The sequence below is a fragment of the Melospiza melodia genome, chromosome 4, assembly GCF_035770615.1.
Source record: "Melospiza melodia melodia isolate bMelMel2 chromosome 4, bMelMel2.pri, whole genome shotgun sequence".
NCBI classification, from domain to species: Eukaryota; Metazoa; Chordata; class Aves; order Passeriformes; family Passerellidae; genus Melospiza; species Melospiza melodia.
The window spans coordinates 30,771-47,135 of NC_086197.1; the positions used below are offsets into that span (position 1 = coordinate 30,771).

A 16,365-nucleotide genomic window follows, 5' to 3' on the forward strand; every position below is an offset into this window, starting at 1 on the left:
TACGGGGGTGGCAGCTTGGGTCTGGGAGCCATCCTGCGCAATGCAGAATTTTAGCCGGCTGATGGCCACGAAGGGCCCCTGGGCCCTGAATGTGAACACCAGCCCTTTTCTCAGGTAAGCGTGACTCAGCTGCCAGGTTCCTGATGGGAGATAGGAGACACGTGCCGAGGCCAAAGCAGCTGGTATTGGGACAGGGGCCAACTGGGTCTGGGAGGCAGATTGGGAAATGCAGAAGTTCAGAAGGCAAACAGCCGGCCACTCCGGGCCAAACGCCCCTGAACACTAATGCTGACCCTTTTCCCAAGTAAAGAAAACCGAGCAACCCGGGTTCCTGATTTCAAATTGCTGGAGGCGCTTGGGAGTCTCAAACCGTCTCGACTCGGCACCTATGGCAACTTGGATCTGGGAGGCATCCTGCGCAATGCGGAATTTCAGGAGCTAGCCGTCCACTAAGGGCCCCCGGCCCCTGAACAGGAACGCCAGCCCATTTCTCAGGGAAGCGTTACTCAGCCACCCGGGTTCCTGATGGCAGATGGCAGGAGACACGTGCCGAGGGAAAAGGAGCTGGACTTGGAACTGGTGCCGGCTTGGGTCTGGGAGGCACATTTGGCAATGCAGAATTTCAGCAGGCAGTCAGCCGCTCGAGGTAAGGCCTCCTGAACAACGCCAGCCCTGTCCCAGAAGAAGAAAACTCAGCAGCCCAGGTTCCTGATGGAATATTGCTGGAGCTATTTGGGACCCTCAAACCAGCCTGACTAGGCGGCGGTGGCAGCTTGGGTCCGGGAGGGATCCTGCGCAATACAGAATTTCACCAGACAGCCGTCCACAAAGGGCCCCTGTGCCCTGGACACAAATGCCACCCGTTACCCCAGGTAAGTGTAACTCACCAGCTCGGGTTCTTCATGGAAGATTGCTGGGGACATTCTGAACCTTCAAACCAGCCTGACTTTGCGGTGCCGGCAGCTAGGGTCTGGGAGGCATACTGTGCGATGCACAATTTCAGATGGCAGACAGCCAGCCCCTCTGGACCAGAGGCTCCTAAACACTAGTGCTGTCCCTTTTCCCAGGTAAGCAAAACTCAGCCCCCCAGGTTCCTTGTTGCAGATTAGTGGAGGCACTCGGGACTCTCAAATGAGCTCGACGCGAGTGAGGTGGCAGCTTTGGTCGGGGAGGCATCCTGAGCAATGCAGAACTTCAGCAGGCAGACAGCTGGCTGCTCCGGGCCACGGGATCCTTAAAATTAGTCCTGTCCCTTTTCCCAGATAAGGAAAACTCAGCCACCCAAGTTCCTGGTGGCATATTGTTCGAGGCGCTTGGGACTCTCAAAAAGATCAACTAGGCACAGGTGGCAGCTTGGGGCTGGGACGCATCCAGACCAATGCAGAATTTCAGGACACAGCAGGCCACTACGGGCCACTAAGGGCCCGGGACACCAATGCTGCCCATTACACAGGGAAGTGTAACTCAGCAGCTCAGGTTCCTGAAGGAAGATTGCTGGAGCCACTTGAGACTCCCAAACCAGGTTGACTTTGCGGTGGTGGCAGCTGGGGTGCGGGAGGCATCCTGCCCAATGTGGAATTTCACCGGGCGGCCGGCCGCTAAGGGCCCCTGGGCACTGGACAAAAATGCCGCCCATTACGCAGGGAAATGTAACCCAGCCACCTGGGTTCCTGATGGCAGATGGCAGGAGACACGTGCCGAGGACAAAGCAGCTGGAGTTGGAACTGGTGCCGGCTTCCGTCTGGGAGGCACGTTTGGCAAAGCAGAAATATCAGCAGGCAGCCAGCCAATACAGTCAGGGCCTCCTGAACACAAATGCCAGCCCTGTCCCAGAAGAAGAAAACTCAGCACCCCAAGTTCCTGATGGGAGATTGCTGAAGCCATTTGGGAGCCTCAAAGCCTCCTCACTCTGCAGCGGTGGCAGCTTGGGTCAGGGTGGCATCCTGCGTAATGCAGAAATTCAGCACAGAGCAGGTCACTAAGGGCCCCTGGGCCCTGAAAAAAGATGCTGCCCTTTACACAGGGAAGTGTAACTCACCAGCTCAGGTTCTTGATGGCAGATTTCTGGGGCCAGTTGGGACCCTCAAACCAGCCTGACTCTGCGGTGGAGGCACCTTGGTCCGGCAGGCATCCTGCGCAATGCGGAATTTCAGCAGGCAGACAGCCACTCCAGGCAAGACCTCCGGAACACCACTGCCAGCCCTTTCCCAGAAGAAGAAAACTCAGCAGCCCAGGTTCCTGATGGCATATTGCTGTAGGAGCTTGGGAGTCTCAAACAAGTTCGACTCAGGTGAGGTGGCAGCCTGGGTCTGGGAGGGATCCTGCGCATTGCAGAATTTCAGAATGCAACCGGCCACTCAAGGCCCATGGGCCCTGTATACCAAAAATGCCCTTTACACAGGGAAGTGGAACTCACCAGCTCCGGTTCCTGATGTCAGATTGGTGGAGCCATTTGGGACCCTCAAACCAGCCTGACTTTTAGGTGGTGGCAGCTTGGGTCTGGGAGGCATCCTGTGCAATGTGAAATTTCAGCAGACATCCGGCCACTCCTGTCCCCAGCCTCATGAAGACACATGCTGACCCTTTACCCAGGTGAGCAAAACTCAACCCCCAGGTTCCTTGTTGCAGATTGGTGGAGGCGCTTCGGACTCTCAAACCAGCTCGACTCGGCTGAGGTGGCAGTTTGGGTCTGGGAGGCATCCTGCGCAATGTGGAATTTCAGAAGTCAGCCGGCCACTAAGGGCCCCTGGGCCCTGAAAAACAAAGCCGCCCTTTACACAGGGAAGTGTCACTCGCCAGCACAGGTTCCTGATGGCAGATTGCTGGAGTTACTTGGGACTCTCAAACCAGCCTGACTTTACGGTGGGGGCAGCTTGGGTCTGGGAGGCATCCTGTGCAAACCTAAATTTCAGAAGGCAGCCGGCCCCTCCAGTCCCCAGGCTCCTGAACAGTCATGCTAACACTTTCCTCAGGTAAGCAAAAGTCAGGAGCCCAAGTTCCTGGTGGCATATTCCTCGAGGCGCTTGGGACTCTCAATCGAGCTCAACTCGGCTGTTGCAGCAGCTTGGGTCTGGGAGGCATCAGGCGCAATGTGGAATTTCAGAAGTCAGCCGGCCACTAAGGGCCCCTCGGCCCTGAAAAACAAAGCCGCCCTTTACACAGGGAAGTGTAACTCACCAGCTCAGGTTCCTGATGGCAGATTGCTGGGCCCATTTGGGACCTTCAAACCAGCCTGATTTTGGGGAGGTGGCAGCTTTGGTCGGGGGGGCATCCTGCGCAATCTTAAATTTCAGAAGACAGCCGGCCCCTCCGGTCCCCAGGCTCCTGAACAGTCATGCTGACCCTTTCCCCAGGTAAGCAAAAGTCAGCAGCCCAAGTTCCTGGTGGCATATTCCTCGAGGCGCTTGGGACTCTCAATCGAGCTCAACTCGGCTGTGGCAGCAGCTTGGGTCTGGGAGGCATCCTGCGCAATGGAGAATTTCAGCAGGCAGACGGCCGGCCACTCCAGACCGCAGGTCCCTGATCATTAGGGCTGACCCTTTCCACACGTAAGCAAAAGTCAGCAGTCCAAGTTCCTGGTGGCAGATTGTTTAAGGCGCTTGGGACTCTCAATCGAGCTCAACTCGGCTGTGGCAGCAACTTGGGTCTGGGAGGCATCCTGCGCAATGTGGAATTTCAGAAGTCAGCCGGCCACTAAGGGCCCCCGGTCCCTGAAAACCAAAGCCGCCCTTTACACAGGGTAGTGTAACTACCAGCTCAGGTTCCTGATGGCAGATTGCTGGGCCCATTTGGGACCTTCAAACCAGCCTGACTTTGCGGTGGCGGCAGCTTTGGTCGGGGAGGCATCCTGCGCAATCTTACATTTCAGAAGACAGCCGGCAACTCCGGTCCCCAGGCTCCTGAACAGTCATGCTGACCCTTTCCCCAGGTAAGCAAAAGTCAGCAGCCCAAGTTCCTGGTGGCATATTCCTCGAGGCGCTTGGGACTCTCAATCGAGCTCAACTCGGCTGTGGCAGCAGCTTGGGTCTGGGAGGCATCCTGCGCAATGTGGAATTTCAGAAGTCAGCCGTCCACTAAGGGCCCCCGGCCCCTGAAAACCAAAGCCGCCCTTTACACAGGGAAGTGTAACTACCAGCTCAGGTTCCTGATGGCAGATTGCTGGGCCCATTTGGGACCTTCAAACCAGCCTGACTTTGCGGTGGTGGCAGCTGGGGTCGGGGAGGCATCCTGCGCACTGCAGAATATGAAGAGCCAGCCGGCCACTAAGGGCCCCTGGGCACTGGAACCAAATACCGCCCATTACACAGGGAAGTGTAACTCACCAGCACAGGTTCCTGATGGCAGATGGCTGGAGGCACTTGAGACCCTCAAACCAGCCTGACTTTGCGGTGGTGGCAGCTTTGGTCGGGGAGGCATCCTGCGCAGTCTTAAATTTCAGAAGACAGGCAGCCCCTCCGGTCCCCAGGCTCCTGAACAGTCATGCTGACCCTTTCCCCAGGTAAGCAAAAGTCAGCAGCCCAAGTTCCTGGTGGCATATTCCTCGAGGCGCTTGGGACTCTCAATCGAGCTCAACTCGGCTGTGGCAGCAGCTTGGGTCTGGGAGGCATCCTGCGCAATGGAGAATTTCAGCAGGCAGACGGCCGGCCACTCCAGACCGCAGGTCCCTGATCATTAGGGCTGGCCCTTTCCCCAGGTAAGCAAAAGTCAGCAGTCCAAGTTCCTGGTGGCAGATTGCTCAAGGTGCTTGGGACTCTCAAATGAGCTTGACTCAGGTGAGGTGGCAGCTTGGGTCTGGGATGCATCCTGCACAATGTGGAATTTCAGAAGTCAGCCGGCCACTAAGAGCCCCTGGGCCCTGAAAACAAAAGCCGCCCTTTACACAGGGAAGTGTAACTACCAGCTCAGGCTCTTGATGGCAGATTGCTGGAGTTACTTGGGACTCTCAAACCAGCCTGACTTTGCGGTGGTGGCAGCTTGGGTCTGGGAGGCATCCTGCGCAATGTGGAATTTCAGAAGTCAGCCGGCCACTAAGGGCCCCTGGGCCCTGAAAACCAAAGCCGCCCTTTACACAGGGAAGTGTAACTCACCATCTCAGGTTCCTGATGGTAGATTGCTGGGCCCATTTGGGACCATCAAACCAGCCTGACTTTGCTGTGGTGGCAGCTTTGGTCGGGGAGGCATCCTGCGCACTGCAGAATATGAAGAGCCAGCCAGCCACTAAGGGCCCCTGGGCACTGGGACCAAATGCCGCCCATTACACAGGGAAGTGTAACTCACCAGCTCAGGTTCCTGATGGCAGATTGCTGGAGGCAATTGGGACCCTCAAACCAGCTTGACTTTGCGGTGGTGGTAGATTTGGTCGGGGAGGCATCCTGCGCAATCCTAAATTTCAGAAGACAGCCGGCCCCTCCGGTCCCCAGGCTCCTGAACACTAATGCTGACCCTTTCCCCAGGTAAGCAAAAGTCAGGCGCCCAAGTTCCTGGTGGCATGTTCCTCGAGGCGCTTGGGACTCTCAATCGAGCTCAACTCGGCTGTGGCAGCAGCTTGGGTCTGGGAGGCATCCTGCGCAATGTGGAATTTCAGAAGTCAGCCGGCCACTAAGGGCCCCTGGGCCCTGAAAACCAAAGCCGCCCTTTACACAGGGAAGTGTAACTCACCAGCTCAGGCTCTTGATAGCAGATTGCTGGAGGCACTGGGGACCCTCAAACCAGCCTGACTTTGCGGTGGGGGCAGCTTGGGTCTGGGAGGCATCCTGCGCAATGTGGAATTTCAGAAGTCAGCCGGCCACTAAGGGCCCCTAGGCCCTGAAAACCAAAGCTGCCCTTTACACAGGGAAGTGTCACTCACCAGCTCAGGTTCTTGATGGCAGATTGCTGGAGGCACTTGGGACCCTCAAACCAGCTTGACTTTGCGGTGGTGGTAGCTTTGGTCGGGGAGGCATCCTGCGCAATCTTACATTTCAGAAGACAGCCGTCCCCTCTGGTCCCCAGGCTCCTGAACAGTAATTCTGACACTTTCCCCAGGTAAGCAAAAGTCAGCAGCCCAAGTTCCTGGTGGCATATTCCTCGAGGCGCTTGGGACTCTCAATCGAGCTCAACTCGGCTGTGGCAGCAGCTTGGGTCAGGGAGGCATCCTGCGCAATGTGGAATTTCAGAAGTCAGCTGGCCACTAAGGGCCCCTGGGCCCTGGAAACCAAAGCCGTCCTTTACACAGGGAAGTGTAACTCACCAGTTCAGATTCCTGATGGCAGATTGTTGGGCCCATTTGGGACCTTCAAACCAGCCTGATTTTGGGGAGGTGGCAGCTTTGGTCGGGGGAGTATACTGCGCAATCTTAAATTTCAGAAGACAGGCGGCCCCTTTCGTCCCCAGGCTCCTGAACAGTCATGCTGACCCTTTCCCCAGGTAAGCAAAAGTCAGCAGCCCAAGTTCCTGGTGGCATATTCCTCGAGGCGCTTGGGACTCTCAATCGAGCTCAACTCGGCTGTGGCAGCAGCTTGGGTCTGGGAGGCATCCTGCGCAATGTGGAATTTTAGAAGTCAGCCGGCCACTAAGGGCCCCTGGGCCCTGAAAACCAAAGCCGCCCTTTACACAGGGAAGTGTAACTCACCAGCTCAGGTTCTAATGGCAGATTGCTGGAGTTACTTGGGACTCTCAAACCAGCCTGACTTTAGGGTGGGGGCAGCTTGGGTCTGGGAGGCATCCTGCACAATGTGGAATTTCAGAAGTCAGCCCGCCACTAAGGGCCCCAGGGCCCTGAAAACCAAAGCCGCCCTTTACACAGAGAAGTGTAACTCACCAGCTCAGGTTCTTGATGGCAGATTGCTGGAGGCACTTGGGACCCTCAAACCAGCCTGACTTTGCGGTGGTGGCAGCTTTGGTCGGGGAGGCATCCTGCGCAATCCTAAATTTCAGAAGACAGCCGGCCCCTCCGGTCCCCAGGCTCCTGAACAGTCATGCTGACCCTTTCCCCAGGTAAGCAAAAGTCAGCAGCCCAAGTTCCTGGTGGCATATTCCTCGAGGCGCTTGGGACTCTCAATCGAGCTCAACTCGGCTGTGGCAGCAGCTTGGGTCTGGGAGGCATCCTGCGCAATGGAGAACTTCAGCAGGCACACGGCCGGCCACTCCAGACCACAGGTCCCTGATCATTAGGGCTGGCCCTTTCCCCAGGTAAGCAAAAGTCAGCAGTCCAAATTCCTGGTGGCAGATTGCTCAAGGCACTTGGGACTCTCAAATGAGCTTGACTCAGGTGAGGTGGCAGCTTGGGTCTGGGAGGCATCCTGCACAATGTGGAATTTCAGAAGTCAGCCGGCCACTAAGGGCCCCTGGGCCCTGAACAACAAAGCCGCCCTTTACACAGGGAAGTGTAACTACCAACTCAGGTTCCTGATGGCAGATTGCTGGGCCCATTTGGGACCTTCAAATCAGCCTGACTTTGCGGTGGTGGCAGCTGGGGTCGGGGAGGCATCCTGCGCACTGCAGAATATGAAGAGCCAGCCGGCCACTAAGGGCCCCTGGGCACTGGAACCAAATGCCGCCCATTACACAGGGAAGTGTAACTCACCAGCACAGGTTCCTGATGGAAGATTGCTGGAGTTACTTGGGACTCTCAAGCCAGCCTGACTTTACGGTGGGGGCAGCTTGGGTCTGGGAGGCATCCTGCGCAATGTGGAATTTCAGAAGTCAGCCGGCCACTAAGGGCCCCTGGGCCCTGAAAACCAAAGCCGCTCTTTACACAGGGAAGTGTAACTCACCAGCTCAGGTTCTTGATGGCAGATTGCTGGAGGCACTTGGGACCCTCAAACCAGCCTGACTTTGCGGTGGTGGCAGCTTTGGTCGGGGAGGCATCCTGCGCAATCCTAAATTTCAGAAGACAGCCGGCCCCTCCGGTCCCCAGGCTCCTGAACAGTCATGCTGACCCTTTCCCCAGGTAAGCAAAAGTCAGCAGCCCAAGTTCCTGGTGGCATATTCCTCGAGGCGCTTGGGACTCTCAATCGAGCTCAACTCGGCTGTGGCAGCAGCTTGGGTCTGGGAGGCATCCTGCGCAATGGAGAACTTCAGCAGGCAGACGGCCGGCCACTCCAGACCACAGGCCCCTGATCATTAGGGCTGACCCTTTCCCCAGGTAAGCAAAAGTCAGCAGTCCAAGTTCCTGGTGGCAGATTGCTCAAGGCGCTTGGGACTCTCAAATGAGCTTGACTCAGGTGAGGTGGCAGCTTGGGTCTGGGAGGCATCCTGCACAATGTGGAATTTCAGAAGTCAGCCGGCCACTAAGGGCCCCTGGGCCCTGAAAAACAAAGCCGCCCTTTACACAGGGAAGTGTAACTACCAGCTCAGGTTCCTGATGGCAGATTGCTGGGCCCAATTGGGACCTTCAAACCAGCCTGACTTTGCGGTGGTGGCAGCTGGGGTCGGGGAGGCATCCTGCGCACTGCAGAATATGAAGAGCCAGCCGGCCACTAAGGGCCCCTGGGCACTGGAACCAAATGCCGCCCATTACACAGGGAAGTGTAACTCACCAGCACAGGTTCCTGATGGAAGATTGCTGGAGTTACTTGGGACTCTCAAACCAGCCTGACTTTACAGTGGGGGAAGCTTGGGTCTGGGAGGCATCCTGCACAATCTTAAATTTCAGAAGACAGCCGGCCACTCTGGTCCCCAGGCTCCTGAACAGTAATGCTGACACTTCCCCCAGATAAGCAAAACTCAGATGCCCAGGTTCCTTGTTGCAGATTGCTGGTGGCGCTTGGACTCTCCAACGAGGTCGACTCGGCTTAGGTGGCAGCTTATGTCTAGGAGGCATCCTGCGCAATGCGGAATTTCAGAAGGCACACAGACAGCCACTCCGGGCCACAGGCTCTCTAAAACTAATGATGACCCTTTCCCCAGGTAAGCACAAGTCAGCAGCCCAAGTTCCTGGTGGCATATTCCTCGAGGCGCTTGGGACTCTCAAACAAGCTCGACTCAGCTGAGGTGGCAGCTTGGATCCGGGAGGCATCCTGCGCAATGGAGAACTTCAGCAGGCAGACGGCCGGCCACTCAGACCACAGGCCCTGATCATTAGGGCTGACCCTTTCCCCATGTAAGCAAAAGTCAGCAGCCCAAGTTCCTGGTGGCAGATTGCTCAAGGCGCTTGGGACCCTCAAATGAGCTTGACTCAGGTGAGGTGGCAGCTTGGCTCTGGGAGGAATCCTGCGCCATGTGAAATTTCAGCAGGCAGCCGGCCACTCCAGGCCGCAGGTTCCTGAAAACTAATGCTGCCCCTTACCCAGGTAAGAAAACCTCAGCCCCCCATGTTCCTAGTTGCAGATTGGTGGAGGCGCTTGGGACTCTCAAACGAGCTCGACTCGGCTGAGGTGGCAGCTTGGCTCTGAGAGGCAGCCTGCGCAATGCAGAATTTCAGCAGACAGCCGGTCACTAAGGGCCCCTGAGTCCTCAACACCAATGCTGCCCTTTACACAGGTAAGTGTAACTCACCAGCTCAGGTTCCTGATGGCAGATTGCTGGACACATTTGGGGGCCCTCAAAGCAGCCTGACTCTCCAGTGCTGGCAGCTTGGGTCTGGGAGGCATACTGCGCAATGCAGAATTTCAGCAGGCAGACGGCTGGCCACTCTGGGCCACAGGCTCCTGAACACTAGTTCTGTCCCTTTTCTCAGGTAAGCAAAACTCAGCCGCCCAGGTTCCTTGTTGCAGATTGCTGGTGGTACTTGGGACTCTCAAATGAGCTCGATTTGGCTGAGGTGGCAGCTTACATCTAGGAGGCATCCTGTGCAAGGCAGAATATCAGAAGTCACACAGACAGCCACTCCGGGCCACCGGCTCTCTAAAACTAATGCTGACCCTTTGCCCAGGTAAGCAAAACTCAGCCCCCCAGGTTCCTTGTTGCAGATTGATGGAGCTGCTTGGGACTCTCAAACGAGCTCGTCTCAGGTGAGGTGGCAGCTTGGGTCTGGGAGGCATCCAGGTGTTCCCCCCGACCCTGTGAGAAGCTCTCGCAGTCCTTCCATGAGACAGTGCCGGGAGCGGCCCATAAACCCCTCCACTCAGCAGCTCCATGCAAAAGGGAGCTGAGGCAAAGCCTCCCCCTAAAACAGCCTCGCCCCGGCAGGAGCCGCCCCCCTCATCATCCTCACACTCACACCTGGGCTGCTCCGAGCCCCCATCATCCTAACAGCTCATACCTGGGCTGCTCCCAGCCCCCATCATCCTCACACTCACACCTGGGCTGCTCCGAGCCCCCATCATATATTTTTCATATTTATATTCACATGTATATTTAGAATTTATATTACTGGATAATAAAAATTATATTATATATTGCATCTCTTCATGTTACTTACATAGATTTCTATTTCTATTTCTATTCATAGTTTGGTATTATATAATAAATATATAGAGATATAAAGATATATTTCTGTATGTCAATTTACATTTCTATAGTACTTATATTATTTAAAATAAAACCCCTGCCTCTAATGACATAAAAAGCTAAGACACCCCTTTCTTTAAAACACATTTAAAATTTTAAAAATAATTTTGTTTGTCATAATTCTATTCACATCTATATTTGTAATTTTCATTTGTTATATTTAGAGATACTATATATATTGGAGAGAATACCTTTTTATATAATAATAGATACATTCTTTTGACACAATATATTTCTTTTACTTATATAAATATATATTAAATATTTATTGATATCGACATATATCTGATATATTTGCATTTCTAGTTTTATATTTTTTATGAAATCTCCAGCCCATACCCCAATAAAAGCCAAACAATCCCCAATTCATTTAAACTGTATTTAAACATAAATCCTGTCACAGCTGCGTTGCTCAGCAGTGCCCCAAGCTAATCTGACACTTGTCCATCTCCTGGACCTGAAACTGAACCCGCTCACCTTGATCGCACCTGGCAGAACCATTTTCGTACCTTTTTCTGGCATGTCTTGTTTTTGGTTTTTTTTGTCTTGAGTTTTTGTGCCCTTTATTGCCCCTCTTTCTTGCCGTGTTTCTTGGGGCTTTTACTCCCTTTTTCCTTGATTTTTTTCTGGCATTTCTTGGGGTTTTTTCTTCGTTTCTTCTTGCCCATTTTGGTGTTTATTCTGGTTTTTCCTTGCCCCCCTTGGGGGTTTTTTTTCAGTTTGTTTTTTTTTTTTTTTTCTTCCCCATCTTGGTTTTTTGTTGTGATTTTGTTTCTTGCCCATCTTGGGTTTTTTCTCTGGTCTGTTTTCAGGGATTTTTCTTGCCCATCTTGGTTTTCTTCTGTGGGTTTGTTTTTTGTTGTTTTTTTTTTTCTTTTCTTTTTCTTTTTTTTTCCCCTAGGTTTCTCCTTGCCCTCCTTGTTTTTGGTTTTTTTTGTCTGTCTTCCTTCCTTCCTTCTTTCTTCCTTTCAGTTCCTTTCCTTATTTTCTTTTTTTCTTTCTCTTCCTTTCTTTCTTTCTTTCCCTGTATTTCTAATCTTGGTTTTCATTTCTAGCTTTAGAATAAAAAAGCAGCAGTAGAAACTTTCAGGCTATCTGGGATTAAAAAAACTCCAAAATGAAAATGATTTAAAGAAAACTATTTATTTCCTGGGAACCTGAAATTTTCTACTGCTGCACGTGACATAGAGCGTTTATTCCTTCTTATAGATAGTTGATATTTCATACTTACTTTATACAGCGCTCCCTGCACCGGCGCGCTGCAGGCACAGCGCCCCCTGCTGTCTGCACAGGCGCACTGCAGGCACAGCGGTGCGGCGACGTTCAGTTCTGTTTAATGAAACTCGGCTTGGTTCAGCTTGGTTCGGCTCTTGGTCGAAACTCATTTAAGTTCGGCTCTTCGGAACAATTCGCACAGTACCGCTTTACGGCACCTTTTACGACAGTCGCGCTTTACGGTAGTCTTTACGACAGTCGCGCTTTACGGCACCTTTTACGACAGTCGCGCTTTACGGCAGTCTTTACGACAGTCGCGCTTTACGGCAGTCTTTACGACAGTCGCGCTTTACGACACCTGTTACGACAGTCGCGCTTTACGACAGTCTTTACGACAGTCGCGCTTTACGGCACCTTTTACGACAGTCGCGCTTTACGGCAGTCTTTACGACAGTCGCGCTTTACGGCACCTTTACGACAGTCGCGCTTTACGGCACGTTTTGCGACAGTCGCGCTTTACGGCGCCTTTTACGACAGTTTTTTTTCTTGCCCAGTTTGGAGTTTTTCCTGGGTTTTTTTTGCCAGTCTTGCGGGGTTTTTTCCAGGTTTATTCTTGCCCATCTTGAATTTTTTTTCTGGGTTTTTTCTTGCCCATCTTGGTGGTTTTTTTCCCTTTTTTTTTTCCTTTTTTTTTTTTCTTGGTTTTTTCAGGTTTTTTTCTGGTCCATCTTGCTTTTTTTCTTGCCCATCTTGGGGGGATTTTCTGTGATTTTTCTGGGTTTTTTGAGGATCTTCTCCTTGCCCATCTTGGTTTTTTTTTTTGCGTTTTTTTCCTGCCAGTCTGGGGTTTTTGTTCTTGGTTTTTTTCTGGGTTTTTCCTTGCCCATCTTGGGATTTTTTTTCCGTTTTTTTTTCCTGGTTTATTTTTCCTGGTTTTTCCTGCGTTTTTTCTGGTCCATCTTGTGGGGGTTTTTTGGGATTCTTCTTGCCCATCTTGAGGTTTTTTTCCTGGTTTTCTGTGGGTGTTTTCTGCGTTTTTTCTTGCCCATCTTGGGGTTTTTTTCTGGGTATTCTCGCCCATGTTTGGTTTTTTTCCTTGGTTTTTTCTGGGTTTTCCTTGCCCACCTTGGGGGTTCTTCCAGTTTCTTTTTCCTGTTTTTTTTTTTTTTCTGGGTTTTTTCTGGGCTTTTCTTGCCCATCTTGGTTTTTTTTCCTGGTTTTTTCTTGCCCATCTTGGGGTTTTTAGCGTTTTTTCCCGGGTTTGCTCTTGCCCCTCTTGAGATTTTTTCGCTGGGATTGTTCTGGGTTTTTTCTTGATTTTTTTCTTCCCCATCTTGCAGTTTTTTTCCTGGATTTTTGTGGGGTTTCTTTGTTGCCCATTTTGGGGTTTTTTCTGCTTTTTTCTGGGTTTTTCTTGCCCATCTTGGGTTTTTTTACTGGGTTTTTTGGGCCTTTTCTAGCCTATCTTGGAGTATTTTTCTGGGTTTTTACTTGGCCGGGACCAAAAAAACAAAAAACAGCCAGGGTGGAAGGCAGCTGGGGATTTTTTATTCTCAATTTAACAATGAGTTGCAAAACCTGAAAAGCAAAAGTCATATACACAAGGTTAAATCTAGTCAGCATGCGCTCACACACGCAGAGACGAGCAGACAGACACAGCCACGTGCTCTCACACACACTCCTTCTTACACGCTCACTGTGGCCCTTCCCTGAGATGCTGAAGAAGGTGCTTTGACACATCTTCTGGCTACCACTCCTTGAGGTAAATGGCAGATCCTGGGAAATCAGCAGCCTTGGGGACCTGTGAGACAACAAGAAGGGTCAACAAGTGGCTATCTGACAGCTAGGACTTGTCCCCACTCTGGACTGATGAATTTTCTACCCAAAATCCCACAAAAGACAGATGAACAGTAAAGTTGTTATAACTGTTCTACCTAACTGTGACTATGTGCCAGGGCAGGGCAGCTCCGATCATAAGTGGTACAGTCTACACACAATATAAGCTGACGCATACAGTGCAAGTGTACATAGAGTGTAGTACACACAATATAAGGCGACATGCTTACATGCAGTGTAAGTACAGACAATATAAGGCGATGCACTTACATTGCATGTACCTATGCTGGCTTATACTGTACGTACTTATACTGTATGTAAGTACATACAATATAAGCCAACATAGGAACATACAATATAAACCACGACTTAAGAAAACTCTCTGGAAGATTACTTATTGAGCCCTGTACCCTTTGAGAAGATGGAACCTATAGAACTACTGCAGTCACGTGAGGAGGGTGTAAGATGCTCCCTCTAGAAGTCCAAGAAAATGGAAAAAAAAGCACTACCAAAGCTGATAGTGAGAAGGAAGATGGATGAGAACATCTTGTCCCTGTGAGACATTCCTGTCTCAAAGAGTAAAAATGTAAAGATGCTGGAATAAGGGATATCCGGCAAGGAATGTGAGTAGAACATGGCACAGAAGAGAGCCGATAAAGCATTGAGATGTAACAAAGGCCTATGCCGTGGAAGACAATGGACACACACACCATAACATAGACACAGATGACATAACACAGAGACAAGTTGCAACTGCTTGGCACTTTCCATTTAGGGACCCGAGAGTCCTAGCACAAGACGAGCCAGAGGCCAATGAGGCCAAGGGAAAGGAAGCCCTATGACAACAGCACGTGATGATGAAATGCAACTCATTAAAGGAAGTTAGGGCCAAAGCAGTTAGGAGGATGCTCGAGAGGCTCAGCAAGCCTAGAGAAGGAAGCGGACTGCCAGGTGACTGCAGCTACAGCTCCGGACCTGAAGGCAAGCTCCACGGGGGAAAGAGCCGTGACGACTTCAAGTCGAGGAAGGCAGATGACGCAAAGTTCACGAGAATGTGGAGATGGGTAGGAACTGCCCTGCCCGGCAAAGGCTCTGGTGAGGCTGAGGAGAAACCCTCTCCCTTTACTTCCAGGGAGCCTGTCCCACTACAGACCTCTCCGCTAAGCTGACATCAGATTGCCTCCTGTGATAGTAAAGGCTTTTCCCCTTCTCCCAACCACTGGCCCCGACACTTAGCTTTTGGAAGACAAGCAGACAAAATCCATCCTCGGTCGGACGTGGACGTTGAGACGTTCTCAATGTGTGCGCTTCGGTGCTGCCGCTTCCAAGCGGTGGCTACAAGCCTGCCCAGGGTACCTAAGGCAAAACAGAAAACGTGACTATTGCCCTCAAAAACAGTAATCCCCGGGACTCCTTCGCACCCCTGCCCCAGCTCACCTCAAGTCTTGATTTGACTCCGGAGGCCGCCCGGAAGATACCTGCAAAAAGAAAATGTACACATTTAGCATGCTGCTGCATAACGCTCACCTAGGAATCAGCCCGCCTAAACTCCGAGTCACCTGCCCTCCTCTCTTCCCCGGCATGCCTAGGGCAGCGACAGCACCTGCAAAGAAACAAAGCAGAAAAGCATGCTGACATACTGTGAAAACACAACCTCCCAACCCTGACAAGTATGCCACACTGATACCTTAAGCTTGAACCCACCTGGCATGGGCATGCTGGGCTAGGATAGATGGCAAGCAGTCCATCTAAAATAAAAAGAGGAATAATACATACCTAGAGCTGCACCAGAAACTGAGACCTCAGCAATAACAACTGTTTCGGTACCCTACTCAATGCTCACCTTGCCCACTCAGCCTTGACAGCTGCTCTCTGCCTTGACTTCCTAAAAATAAAGACAAAGAGCAGAGCTGCAGCAGCCACAATTTATGCTTCCTCTGCAGAGACAAACCGTGACTGACCTTCACAGGGGAATCCCCTCACCCAGAATGGGGGGCTCTGCCCTGGATTTATCCTTCTGCAACTAAAAGAAAGTTAGGATGAAAGTGAAAGGGCTGCAGGATAACTTATGGGCTCCACGTATCCTGTGTCCATCTACAAATCCCATCTAGAATCCAACTACACATTACAAATTCCAAGTCCCTGAGACTTCTCATATTGCACCAGGATATGCAGCAGGGCAGAACAGCAGCTCCAGCACAAATGTGTGCAGACACCCGTGACACAGGACAGACAAGACGTGACAAACACTGGGGACACAACAGGAACGGAAATCTCTTAGCAAGGAAAATGGCTGCAAGGACTGAGAGAATGCAAAAGAAGAAGAGTTGAAGCTGATGGCGAGCTGATGAGGCTCAGAGAACCCTGGAGGAAGAAGATGCAAACAGAATGATTTATTCCAAAACTGCAAAGATGGATGCCCGAGAATCCTACAGTCAGAATCCTCTCCCTAACCTCACATCCTTACAAGTCCTACTCTGCTATAATGGATCATTGCGCAGCATGGCTGTCTGTACAGCTCAGAACAAGACATGACAAGACATTTGACTGGACGCTTCTAAAGAGAGATGCATTTCTGATGCCTGTGTGAGCTCCCCAGTCAAAAGATCTATGGCATGAGTGCCAGGGCGAGGAACGCTGAGATCACGGATGCTAGGAAAGGTTTCTGAGAGGCCCCTCACAGGGCTAAGATAAGAGACATGAGATATCCAGGCAACACACAATACACAAAAGACAAGTGACACGAGACACACCGGGACTGCTCTGCCCTGCTGCGCACCTCAGCACTGTGACCAAAAGGGAGACTTTGCTTTTATGGGGCCTAAGGGGCAACATCTTGGCTAACCTCATTGCCAGAGCCAACTCAGACCCCCACCTCAGGGA

At 51.8% G+C, this 16,365-nt stretch overlaps 1 long non-coding RNA gene across 1 annotated transcript; it reads right to left on the reverse strand.

Moving 5' to 3' along the window:
* Positions 1-15,014: 15,014 nt before the first annotated feature.
* LOC134417936 (uncharacterized) lies at positions 15,015-15,862 on the reverse strand. The gene is made up of 3 exons (XR_010027644.1): positions 15,326-15,862; positions 15,187-15,230; positions 15,015-15,085 (listed from the first exon to the last, which is right to left on the reverse strand). It is a non-coding gene; the product is annotated as an uncharacterized LOC134417936 (long non-coding RNA).
* Positions 15,863-16,365: the final 503 nt, after the last annotated feature.